We start from the raw sequence: 13940 nt of genomic DNA on the forward strand, positions 1-13940 counted from the left end.
AGCACTGAACCATCAGCCGAAACGTTTCCAAGCCTCTGCAGCTACACCGTTAACTGGCTCTGAGGCAAGAGTGCAGCTCACTGAGCAGTGGCTGCCACTGTGACGCTGGAGTGCTGCTGGCACCCAGTGCTATCCCGGGATGAATCATTGCCTTCAGGGAAGGAGGGGACGGGAAGCAGCTGGGTTTTCCATTTTGACAGGGAATCTACACACACTGGGAAATTTTAAAGTAAGCCAGCCCTCCAGGACAATCAGAGTGCAGGTTTTAGGCCAATTCTCCAGTGGAACAGTTGTACAGAAAGTTCACAGTGCACCAGCTGCGATACCCACTATGTAGTGCATTGCATTTGCAGTGCAGCTTTTCAATCTTACTCCAAGTTTCAGACACATGTAGTTTTGCGCTCAGCAGCGGAACATCAACGCAGCAGCAATGTGTTTTGAACTATTTTCAATCCTCCTTTTTATTAAGGCATACCCGCCACCTGTTAGAATATACAAAACAGCCACCTCATTAAAGTGGAAACAACCCCACTCCACAATCTCTTCCATATTACCCACAAATTATAGACTTCGTAACTTTAAAGGATTTTATTCATCGATGCTCAGAGCTTGCAACACCCTCTCCCCCCTCCCCCTTGGAGCACCCTGTCTGGTACTGCACTAAAGCATTAGCCAGTAAATCTGACCGATTTTCATAAAATAGCATTTAGCACAATACACTGCAGTCAGAACATAAAGGATACCTCAACAATTTATTGTGTAATAAATACATATCGTAAAAAAAAATGAGGATTGTTTGAGCGTTGTTGCTGCTGTTTTATTTATTGTCTCATTAACTTCAGCTGCCTTTGATCCGAACATTAGTCTGTGGTCTTGTGAAAACCTGACATTCTTCGAACATCACTTAACCGCATGAATGGGCTGAAATAAATCAAGGTCCCACCTGCGGGACTGGAGCTGATTATCAGTTCAATATGCTGTTTATGTTTATCATTCAAAGAGGGCACAGAGGCAGAGACACCGTCAGCACATGAGGGAACTTCCAGCCAACAACAAACAACATACTCAAACTGGCACTGGAAAGTGTGGTACAATTGTGCCCTGTAATTATCTGCACTGAAACTAGTCAGTTTTCCACCAAAACCAGACACCTTACGGAAAATGCTCGTGTGTGCTTCTAAACAGCCTGAAAAAAAAACGTCTTCAAAGCTATTGAAGGTGACCAGCCTTTGCATTTTCTCCGCTCCATCAGAGGTCGAGGTGTGTTTCATTGGACCCTGGCTCAGATACCAACAATCATCCAGCAATTTTCAGTCCATTTACTCCTGGCCCTTCATGTGTCCCTGTCAGCAACAGAAGTCACACAATCTCCATTTCATAGACTCATTCAGTTGTGGGCTCCCTACAGTGCAGAAGAGGCCATTCAGCCCATCGAGTACGCACCAACTCTCTAACAGAGTATCTCACCCAGGCCCTCTTCCCCGCTGTATCCTTGTAACCCCGTACATTTACCATGGCTAATCCATCTAACCTTGGGACACTAAAGGTCAATTCACCTAAGCCGCACATCTTTGGACTGTGGGAGGAAATCGTAGCAACCGGAGGAGACCCGCACAAACACGGGGAAAAGGTGCAAACTCCACACGGATAGACACCCAAGGCTGGAATTAAACCTGGGTTTCTGGAGCTGCTTAACATCAGCCTGACTCAGTTGGCAGCACTGAAAACAGAAGCTGAATTCTCCGGCTGTTCACGCCCTGTTGTTGCTGCCAACGAGAATGAAGAGTTTAGTTCCCAGCCAAATCCCTGTTCGCAGTGGCAGGACCGGAGAATCCCAGCTGCGGGCGAGGTTGGAGAATCCAGCCCCTCAGATCTCTGAGGGACAATTCATGTCAGAAGCATTCACAATGTAGATTGTGGCAAATTCATGCACACATCAGCACTGCCTCAACCAACATATAACCCATACTCTTCCATTCAGTACCCATCCATTCTACTCACCATGTATACGAAATGTATAAAGTGCTTGTGGACTGGATGTGCACTGTTGGATGCAACACACAGCACCACCAGCATTACAAATAAACAGGCAGCAGTGATATTGTAAAGTTCGATTGGCTTTTGTCAAGAAACTACAGGACAATTCCAACAACAGACACACGGTTTAATGTTTTAAAGTTGGTTTCAAGTTTGCCATTGAATCATAGAATCCTTACACTGCAGAAGGAGGTCATTTAGCCCATCTGTCCACACCAGCAACAATCCCACCCAAGTCCTATCCCATTACCCCACGTATTTACCCCCTATCCCCTCTGACACTAAGGGTCAATTTAGCATAACTGATCCACCTAATCCACTCTTTGGAGTGTGGGAGGAAATGGGAATACCCGGAGGAAACCCACACAGACACGGGGAGAATGTGCAAACTCCACACAGACAGTCACCCTCAGCCAGAATTGAACTCGGGTCCCTGGCACTGTGAGGCAGCAGTGCTAACCACTGGGCCACCTTGCTACCCTTTTTTAAGTGCTTGGCACTTTAGAAAAGCATTGCAAACTGGATCCACGCCATTCCAATAAAGCAGGATTGATTATAATGAGAGTAACACGTACTCTGAAGCCAGTCTCAAGTTTGTTCCGTATCTCAAAAGTTGATACAAGCCATTGACATCAATTTCCTAATGAGGTACTCCTTCGCTGAATGTTCCAGGCTACGGGCCAACCATTTCTAAGCTTGCCTGTGTTCTGATGACCTACAATTTAAAATTGGAGACACATGCAGCCAGGGTGATGTTAGGAGTGTTCGAGATAGGAACGTCCTTTCAGGAAGGGGTGAAGAAACAGGTGTCTTCACAAGAGTGAAGCCAACTACAAAACCAGCTGAACCCCGAGACTGCATTAAATTCAACCCCAAAACGCACTTCGACGCGGTTTACATCTTTGGAGTCCAGCCCTTTCACTCTTACTGTTAATTACTACCATTGTGCTTGTTATGTTCTTTCAGGCAGTTGTGTAGCATCTGGCAATAAGGGAGGTTCAGTGCAACATGGTGCAAGACAGGGAAATGAACAGGGTCAACTTCTACAAGCAGTGAGGGGCTGTATTGAAAAATAATTAATTTTGTTTTAAAGGTCTGCATCCTGTAGTTGAGTGGAGATTTGAGCAAACCAGATTGCTGTCCTAGCTGGGATTCATTCCCTCAAACAGCACAGAGCCTGCCTCCCTATCCCTCGCTGCCACTAAAGTTGAGAAGAAAACCGCATCCTGACCATTATCCCAACTTCCGTAGATGCGCTTGTGACAGTCAGGAAAGGTAACTTAATGACAGCACAGCGCTGATTTGAAGCGGAAAGAAAAATCTGCTGGTGTGCGAGAGCAGCTGTCGGCTTAAACTGCAGCTAATGGTGGACCGATGGCTGAGTGATGACTGCATTAGTATGGTGGGTTCACATGGAGCAATGGTGCCACCTACAGTTCAGAGCTGTGCAAGACGCCAGGAAAAGCTAAACAATGGCAAAAAAGGCGCAAGGGGCGAGTAAGTGAAAAGGAAAAACTAGATGTTACAAATCCGAAACACCAACAGAAAAGGATATGAATTAATAGCAGATCTGCAAAAGCTGTCAGGAAAATAACCTGTTAACATGGGTGGCACAGTGGTTAGCACTGCTGCCTCACAGCGCCGGCGATCCGGGTTCGATTCCCAGCTTGGCTCACCGTCTGTGTGGAGTTTGCACATTGTCCCCGTGTCTGCATGGGTTTTATCCGGATGCTCCAGTTTCCTCCCACACTCCAAAGATGTGCTGGTTAGATGGATTGGCCATACCAGACAGACTCTTAGTGTCCAAAGATGTGTGGGTCACATTGATTGACCATGGTAAAAGAATGGGATTACGAGGATAAAGCGGGGAGTTGGGCCTGGGAAAGATACTCTGACAGAGGGTCGGTGCAGACTTGATGGGCTGAATGGCCTTCATCTGCACTCTATGGATTCTATGATTCCCACTGGGGGCTTTTTCCTTCTTCTTAGGCAGTCCCTTGGAATCAAGCGCGACTTGCTCCCACATGAGTTCCATGGGTTCTGAAGTGGCTGATCAGTCTGATGCACAATCTACAGACTCTGCCATACATCAGGCAGGTAAAACGTGAAGGGTTGGGTGGATCATTTGGAAGTTTGTGTGCTGCATCTGATGCCTCGACTTTGGCTCTGCTTGTTCCCAATTAAGTCTCTCAATGAGTTGGTTCCTTCCTGAATGACTCTTCATTTTACTAGCCCCCACTCACCTCCTAGCCTATCCCCAATAAGCTGGTGAAATCCAGTCAACATTCTCTGGTTTTATTGCCTCTTTTGGTGAAGCATTTACATCCTCAGAACCTTCCATGTGCAAACTCTTCAAAGTTCTCCTTCATCTTCCCAGTTGTAGTGATCTGTGCAGTAAGGTTCAACACACTGAAATCCTTCATGGTGACTCTCCAATTTGGTTTTACTATCTTGTACAGCAGGTCCACGGGAATAGAAAGGTGGGAGTGAGGAAGCGGGGGAGGGGTCATTGTCAACTCCTCATACCCTCAAGTGACCATGAAAAATACAACTGGGAAACTCTGCAACGTCATGATGTGGAGATGCCGGGGTTGGACTGGGGTAAACACAGTAAGAAGTCTGACAACACCAGGTTTAAGTCCAACCAATCTATTTGATAGTAAACCCACAAGCTTTCGGGGTTTGCCCTTCATCAGGTGCACCTTACCAAAGTCTGCTACAGCAGTATACACCCAGGAATTATCACAAAGATGTTGGTGCATTCACAGAATCATTGTGTGTAATAAAAAGTGCCTCTGCAGTCTGCGGCAAATATGGTAGATGTCATTAGGTGTAAATTATCACTCACCGTCAATGCCCTGATTGGCATTCATTGAATGTCAAGAAATTATTAAATCTGCATGATTAAGGATGAATTATATTGAAGTTGTTTACAGCTGGTATTGAATGTTGTAAGGACTGTATTAATCATGTGATCGATGGCCCTGACATCAAACTGAACCTTGGAGGAGCAGAAAGGAAGCAGTACAACAATACAGTATCACTCTGGCAGGTATAAATTGTTCCTGGAGACTTGCGTTGTTTTCTAATATTTTCCTCCTTCACTCTATCTAATGGCAGGATCGGGATATTGAATTTGATGATCAAAGCGAATGATGGAGCAGGCTCGAAGGGCTGAATGGCCTGCTCCTGCTCTTATTTTTCTGTTTCTATCTCTTAATCTTTCTGTATTTTTCTTTCTGCTCTACGGCTAATTAAAAGCGTAAAGAAGAACGTGCCCCTGTCTACATCAATGGGGACAAAGTAGAAAGGGTCGAGAACTTCAGGTTTTTAGGTGTCCAGATCACCAACAACCTGTTCTGGTCCCCTCCATACCGTTACTATAATTAGAAAGCTCACCAACGCTTCCACTTTCTCAGAAGAATAAGGAAATTTGGCATGTTAGCTACGACTCTCACTAACTTTTATAGATGCACCATAGAAAGCATTCTTTCCGGTTGTATCACAGCTTGCTTTGGCGCCTGCTGTGCCCAAGACCGCAAGGAACTACAAAAGGTCATGAATGTAGCCCAACCCATCACGCAAACCAGCCTCCATCCATTGACTCTGTCTATGTCTCCCGCTGCCTCGGCAAAGCAGCCAGCATAATTAAGGACCCCACGCATTCTCACTTCCACATTCTTCCTTCAGGAAAAAGATACAAAAGTCTGAGGTCACGTACTAACCGACCGAAGAACAGCTTCTTCCCTGCTGCTGTCAGACTTTTGAATGGACTTACGTTGCATTAAGTTGATCTTTCTCCACATCCTATCTATGACAGTAACACTACATTCTGCACTCTCTTGTTTCCTTCTCTATGAACGGTATGTTTTGTCTATATAGTGCACAAGAAACAATACTTTGCACTGTATGTTAATACGTGATAATAATAAATCAAAGCAAGTCAAAGGCTAATTCACCCGGCTTCTTCTCTGTCTTTTACAGTTTCTCTGCCTCTCTGTGTGCCTCACTGGTTAGGGAGACAGACCATTGGTTGTGACATTCAAGGTTCCAGTCAACACATCATCAATTCACACTTTCACACTTTAATAAGATGCAAAAATAATATAATCCAAAAGGCGGGAGGAAGAAATCCAACTCATAGCACTTGTCACCCCAGCAAATGCTGGGCCAGTGATGAACGGATCTTATTCTAATTAATCAGCAGTTTAGTGGATTGTGAGGGGCTGGAGGCTGAGAGTTTGCTTTTCTCCTCCCCAGCTACACTTTAACTTCTTCATTTTCCAGTGTAAGGCCTTTATAAACAAATGCAGGAAACTCTCTAACCATGGTACTAATCCCAGTAATCAGCAAGAAAGCCCCTGGTGTTAAAAGGGGGAACAAAATTGCAAAATAAACTCAGTGTTCACTCACAAATGTACTTTTGTCTTCTTGGAGTATTTTTGTAGTGATGCAAGAGGAAATATAACAGATAGAAGGCATCAAACCGAAGGGTGGTACGATGGCACAATGTTTAACACTCCTGCCTCACAGTGCCAAAGACCTGAGTTCAATTCCCAGCTTGGGTCACTGCCTGTGCAGAATCTGCATGTTCTGCCCATGTCTGCATGGGTTTCCTCTGGGTGCTCTGGTTTTCTCCCACAATCCGAAAAATGTGCAGGTTAGGTGCATTGGCCGTGCTAAATTCTCCCTTGGTGTACCTGAACAGGTGCCAGAGTGTGGCAACTAGGGGATTTTCACAGTAACTTCATTGCAGTGTTAAGATAAGCCATCCTGTGACACCATTAACTAAAGTTTAAATCAGTCGATGTTACTGTACAAGCAACTTTAATGTTTGCTTCCTACTATTTAGAAAAAAATTAAACTTTTTCTTTAATCTCTATTAAGGCGTGAAACTTCTAAAATCTGAAAAGGCGGTGGCATTAATGTATAATTAATACATTAAACCAGAAAACAAGCGATTTGTGAGGTTCGATCTTCCTGTTTCAATGGTGAAGCCACTGGAAAGTCAGCCTGAAGGATTTCAGTCTGTTATGTATTAATGCACAGACTAATACCATCAGACTTGGCAGAAGGAAGTTTTGTTATTTAATATTCAGTTTAAAATAAAATATATTGAGCAACGTGCAATTGAAACTTAGAGAGCATTGATGTTTAATTCAACATAAGTTATGGGCCTGGTGCGAGTGTCTTGCCAGATTGAAACAAGGCTATAAACTGACACTTTCTCTACTCAGTCCTCCTGCTCGTTCTGTGATTTATACCATGGGTGGTTGTGACATGTGTTAGTACTTATCCTGAATAAATCATTCCAGGGAGTGGCTTGTATGCACCGGGCTGCTAATAATACTGGGATTCTACCATCTACAACCTGCCAAGTTTTTACTATGTGGTTATTCAAACTTCTCAATGATTCTTTTTTAAGAACATTCAAAATATGCCATACAGCCTCCGGAGCCTGCTCCGTCTTTCAATAGGAGACGATGACTTACTATTATTATCGCTAGGCTATTAATCCAGAAACTCAGCCAATGTTCTGGGGACCACGTTCAAATTCCGCCACCACAGATGGTGGAATTTTAATTCAATAAAAAATTTCCAGAATTAAGAAGCTAATGATCATGAAACCACTGTGGATTGTCAGAAAAATCCATCTGGTTCACTAATGACCTTTAGGGAAGGAAATCTGCCATCCTTACCTGATCTGGCCTAGATTCCAGAACCACAGCAATGTGGTTGACTGTCAACTGCCTTCCAAAGACAACAAGGGATGGGCAATAAATGCTGGCCAGCCAGCGATGCCCATATCCCATGAATGAATAAAAATAAGAATCATAGTTGGCTAGGATTGGGTTTATTAACTATTTCTAATTGTCCTTCAAAAGTTGGTGGTGAAATGGGCAGTTGAGAGTGACTCTCAACTGTTGTGGCTCTGGAGTCACATGCAGGCCAGACCAGGCAAGGACAGCAGATTTCTTTCCCCAAAGGACATTAGTAAACCAGGTGGGTTTTTCTGACAATTGATAATGGTTTCACGCTCATCAGTAGATTCTTAATTCCAGATATTTTATACTGAATTCAAATTCCACCATGTTCCATGGCAGGATTCGAACCCAGGTCCCCAGAACATTAGCTGAGTTTCTGGATTAATAGACTAACAATAATACCACTAGGCCATCACCTCCCCAGCATTATCATTGCTGAATCCCCACCCACCAACATCCCGAGAGCCCTGCCAAGGATGCCCAAATCCCGAGACTGAAAGAAAAATATCGTCCCTCGATACAGAGGAATCTCCTCAAAGATAGCCCACGAGAAGTAACTCAGATTTTAATGTAGACTTTATTTGAAAATAAATCACAATTCATGTAAACACACCAAGGAGGCATTAAGTACAAATAGATGACTTACAATAAAACACACAAGCTTGTTACAAATATTTTCCACCTCACTGTCACGGTTCAGAATGGTTGCTGAGGCCTCCATTTACCTGAAAAATTTGGTCAAGTATTTTCATCAGAATAATTCGTTAAAATGCCAGAGAGGAATGTCCTTCAAACACGTTAAAACATTTGCATCACACTCGGTGCTTTTTTTATATTGTAAACGTAATAAAGAGTGATGCATTACTCAGAATTTGACAGGGTTAGCCCAGCACAAGTGTCAAACAAACAATGAAGGCCCACACCGGTTCATATAGAGACCCTGTGGCAAATCCAGCCCGTGTATCTCAAACTCACGCGGCTTAGTTCAATTCTACGCCAAGACTACATGGGGTTTTATACACAGGCACACAGGTCCTCAAACAAAATAAGTGCAGGTGTCAGGTTGAATGAGGCAGACAAAGATACATGATGGAAAGCAAGTTCCAAGTGGAAGTGGGTGACTCTGCAATAGAAGGACACCGAGAAGGAAACAAAGTTGCTCTCAATTGCACCAGCACCGATGTTCTGGATGTTGTCTGCGCCTGACTTCTAAAGGTTTGTATCCAGGCCAGGGTTAATCAATCTCACAAAGCATATAGAATCACAGTGTTACGTCTTAAAGAAGTTAACTCCATGTGGCCGCCTCTCTGTGCAGTGTCCAAACATGGCAGATGGATGACAGATCAAGACAACAGCCCGATGAAATATCCGGCTGAGGCACTCGTCTTGTTTCGGCATCAGGTAAAATAAAGAAATTAAGTTAGCTGGTATGTAAATACAACGGACAGCTACCAATTCGCAAAGGTGAAATCCACCCAACATCCTTGATTTTTGTTCTTGTGTAGGAACTGGCATCCCGGGTGGACAATGGAAATCCCACATATTGGCCGGAATTTTACCGGCACGCTCACCCCGATTCCGGGGACAAGCGAGGCTCGGAGAATGGCATTCTCCGTTGGCCTCCAGCGGCCTCGTATAAACCTCGGGTGGTAAAATTCCACCCAAAGTCTCACAACCCAGGAACAATGACCCCTATTTAAGCTTCGAGTGTTGGGCTTTGAGTGTCTAACCTGAGAAGGAGTTACATTGCAGACAGTGGTGCGATGAATGGTGTACCAATGTTTGAAGTGTTTGAACTGCTGTTTCTGGCGAGCGTTCGTAAACTCAACAGAAACTCGGTGCACCCTGGCCGAATTTGCAGACAACACCAAACTGAGGGAGCAGTTCAAAAATGACAAAATTAACTCTACAGAACACTAGTTTAATGCACAACTCCCGCACATAGAAAGAAAATTTAAAAAAACAGAGAAAAGCAAGTATCCTAGGCATGGTGTCAAAACAGCTGAAGATTGAGTCCAAAGGCTATCCTGGGGTTTTAGGAGAAAGAATCTCACTGCAGTGCGGCATGGCACAACACAGAGAGAGATTCCAGGGTGATAGGGCAGAGGTTTTGGTTCCGAAGGAGGGGGCCCAAACATGGAGGCAGGTGGGCACAAAAACTTTGACCAACAGGAAGCATGCCATTTCCCTGTGGGATGTGGTGTGTGTGGGGGGGGAGGGTGTGTGTGTGTTTTGGGGGGGGGGGGGGGGTGCACGACAGGGCTACCCACCTGCTAGTAGTGGGCAGCCAATCAAGGATGGATGGTCAGTCAAGGCCTATTGTCAGAGGATAAATGGAACTTTCCTATTTCTGAAGCACTAGGCCTGGCTGGAGTTACCCTTCCAGCAGGTTTCAAGACCACCCTGGGGTCAGGTTTCCCTTCCACAGTGGCAACATGACCACAGAGGGTTTTTTTATTCAATTTTTTTTATATAAACTTGGGAGAGGTTTTACCTCCATCTTGAGAACCCTGCTCTCTATCTCCCTTTCTGTCTCTTCTTTTCATATTTCCTCCTGGCCCTGAGCTCTAAAAGCTGCATCACCATCAATGAATCAGATGGTGAGCTTAAACTCTGACCTCTAATTAGCCAATTCAGGGAAATCACTGCCAAACGATTGTTCAGTATGATGTGAACCCCATTTGACCTCAAAGTTGAGGTCAAATCTCAAAACCGTGCCCTAGAAATTGAATTTGTACTGCACAAGTCAGAGGAAGTTATACTCACAGTGTACACTGCTGTCTATGGTCAGAGCCCATGGCGCGCTGTGGCTAGTTCTGGTTACAAAGACACAGTTCACGTCAAACTCAGAAGGCCGAGCCAAAAATGGTGTCATTCTGGCTCTTAAACAATTTGTGTGGTTCCTATTTTACCGGCCACAGACCTAAGGGGCCAAATGCCCAGGCTCACCACTAAAGAAAGGCCAGTTTGATTGGGACAGAGGCAATCAGACAACACAAAGCAGTGGAGGGGTCAGGGTAGGAGCAAGAACTGTCAAATGTCATGAACGTACACATGGGAGCTGACACAGTGTCATTGTGGATGTGTCACCAAGGCGCAGTGTGTATTTCAGAACGAGTAGAAAGCAGATCATGGACAGATACTTGGGAGGAGTCCAGAGGTAATTAGGGGAAGGGGACTGCAGGAAGAGGAGCCATTGCAGGAGATCATCTGGCAGTGACTAGATGGGTAGGACTGTATCCAAATAATTTGATTTGATTTATTGCCACATGAATTAACATAGAGTAAAAAGTATTGCTTTTTGAGCGCCACAGAGATAAACAGCAGAGGGGAGGAGTTGGAGGAAGATGTTATGGTCCATCTTATCAAAGGCTGCAGAAACATCAAGAAGGATGAAGGGTAAAAGTGCCCAATGTTCAAAGCAGGTAGCAGCTGCAACATTAATTTGGGCCTTTTCTTTTCTGTGGCACTGACAAAAGCAAGATCAGAGAAAATAAAACATGGGAGGTGGCAATTTTAATTCAAGGAATCTGGAAGGAGGGATTCGAAACAGGGTGGTAGCTTATGGGAGAGGGGATGTGTTGGCAATAAGAAAGGTAGACAGGATCTCAGGAAAAGGATCCGTTTATATTGTCAGCCAGCAAGGGAAGTTGAATGGTCAACCTTTTAATAGGAATGTGCTGGAGGACGGGGAAGTGGGTCTCAAGGATAGCGTGATCTCAGATCATGCAAAATCGGGCCTAGAATAAACAAGAGCCTGACGAAAGGTCAGCTGCACAAGCAAGGGGATGAGTGAGAAGCAGCAGAAGGAAATGAATGGATGGTCTCAATATAAAAAATTCCACAAACTCCCAAGTACAGACAAAGCGATTGGGGATAGGCAGGTTGTCATGTTCAACTGCCCTGCCTTTAATTGTGTGAGTCTGTTCACAAATGACATTCACTCTGATTGATTGATTAAGTCTGGGTGTGGACTCAGAGAAAAGTAAACAAAACTCTAGCAACAGCTGGAATCCAGCAAGCAGCAGAAATTTTGAAGCTTTGCGAATAAAACCTGTTACACACAGAAACCAGTGACATCTCTACGTAGCTGTTATATAAACACATATAACAAGGGGGGGGGAAGGGTGCAGTTGACATTACACCAAAGAATAGGGGCTTATCCTATAATAGGATGAGGCCCATTAACACTCAAATGTGGTACAATCAGATGTTGGGTGACTAGAGGAGCAGCAGTGGTCCCAATAAACTCATGTCTACAAAAGGAGCCGTAGTGGGGAATGGCCAGGATGAAAGAGAGCAAAGATTTCACAGGGGACATTATTCTGGCAAACAAGAGCTAAAAGAAAACGAGACAGTTAGCAGTTTATAAATAAGCAGATGGAAAACTCAACATATTTCACACCAGGCAGTGCAATCTTGTCTGGCCATGAGACGTGGAAACCTATCTGGTTCACTAATATCCTTTAGGGAAGAAATCCGTCAAGCTTACCTGGTCTGGCCTACATGTGACTCCAGAGCCACAGCAAAGCGATAGACACTTAAATATCCTCAGGGATGGGCAATAGATGCTGGCCCAGCCAACTATGCCCAGCATGAATGAATAAGGTAAAGGTCACAGTTCTGTCAGGATGTATTCTGCTGATTCACAAAAGGGACAAACTCCACTTTCTCTAAATGTACCTCATTCCATCTCAAGTTCTGCATATTTTCCAAAGATCACAGCTGACTGGTTTGACGAACAAGCTTCAAATTCCTGCACCTTAATATCTCACCTTTACTGTTGCAACAGTCTGGCATGCTCTAAAAGTGTCTTCAGTGGAGTTGGTGGCAACATCCACTTTCTCAAAAGACACAATTACAGAAGACTTTGCCACACCAGCCCATGTTTCAGTTTCCCTGAAATCATTTACAAAGCAATTGAGGGATGCCTTCAAGGGATATAAGGGGCTTCTAAAGGACTTGAGCTAAGATCAGCTATTTGGACTTCCTCAACTGTAATTAATCTCAAACAAAAGCAATAAATACAAAAAGATTTTTAGTCTATTGGCCAATTTTCATTGTTCAAAATTAACCTGTTGGTGGTTTCCTCCTGTAGCCTAGTGGTAAAGATCACTGAACTGAGAAACCACAAGCCTAGAGTGATGCTCTGGGTGTTCCAGACTCAAATCCCACCATGGGAGAGGGTACATCATCCTATGGGAGGCATGGGTGAGCTGAAAATCTTTTTGGAAAAATAATATAACTTGTAGGTGGTCACATCACTCTTTGGACCTGAATGGAAGATCGCATTTCCATATTACCATCAAATCCACAGCAGTTTGGACTTGGGAAGTTCCCATCTACTTATCACCTTGGTGTCAGATTTGGAGCATGAGGTATTGGCGTAAGATGCTAATACTTCTGTGTGTTGGTTTAAAATTCCTCCATTTTCAACTCAGTGGGTGGTCCCTTGACTCTACAGCTATTGCGATCAGCTTCTTCAGAGCTCACTCCAACAAAATGGTACGGCATGGCGGCACAGTGGTTAGCACTGCTGCCTCACAGCACCAGGGACCCTGGTCCAATTCCAGCCTTAGGTGACTGTCTGTGAGGAGTTTGCACATTCTCCCTGTGTTTGCGTGGGTTTCCTCCCACACTCCAAAGACATGCAGGTTAGGTTGATTGGACATGCTAAATTGCCCAACAGTGTCAGGGGGATTAGCAGGGTAATAAATGGGGATAGGGCCCTGGGTGGTTGGTTCAGGCCAAATGTCCTCCTTCTGCACTGTAGGGATTCTATAATTCAATGGATTCTATGAATACAATCTCATACAGCAACTATCACAGAAAAGGGTGAGATCTTCACCACCCTTAACATAATTTGCAGCAATGCAAAAACTGAAGGTAAAGATTGACAATGGAGAAAAGTGTAACATATTGCCAAGCCGAATGCTACGGGTAATACACCCATGTGCAGCACTGGACCTCAGTCCCTAGGTGAACCTAGTAGATTACGGTGAACAAGCCATATGCACTGAAGGTGTGGGCACTCCCACACTCCAAAGATGTGCAGCTTAGATGAATTGGCCATGTTAAATTGCCCCTGGGTGTCCCAGCTTGTGTAGATTAGCAGGGTGGATGCATAGGGTTGCGGGA

This window comes from Carcharhinus amblyrhynchos, chromosome 21, assembly GCF_965287045.1.
Source record: "Carcharhinus amblyrhynchos chromosome 21, sCarAmb.v2.hapA, whole genome shotgun sequence".
NCBI classification, from domain to species: Eukaryota; Metazoa; Chordata; class Chondrichthyes; order Carcharhiniformes; family Carcharhinidae; genus Carcharhinus; species Carcharhinus amblyrhynchos.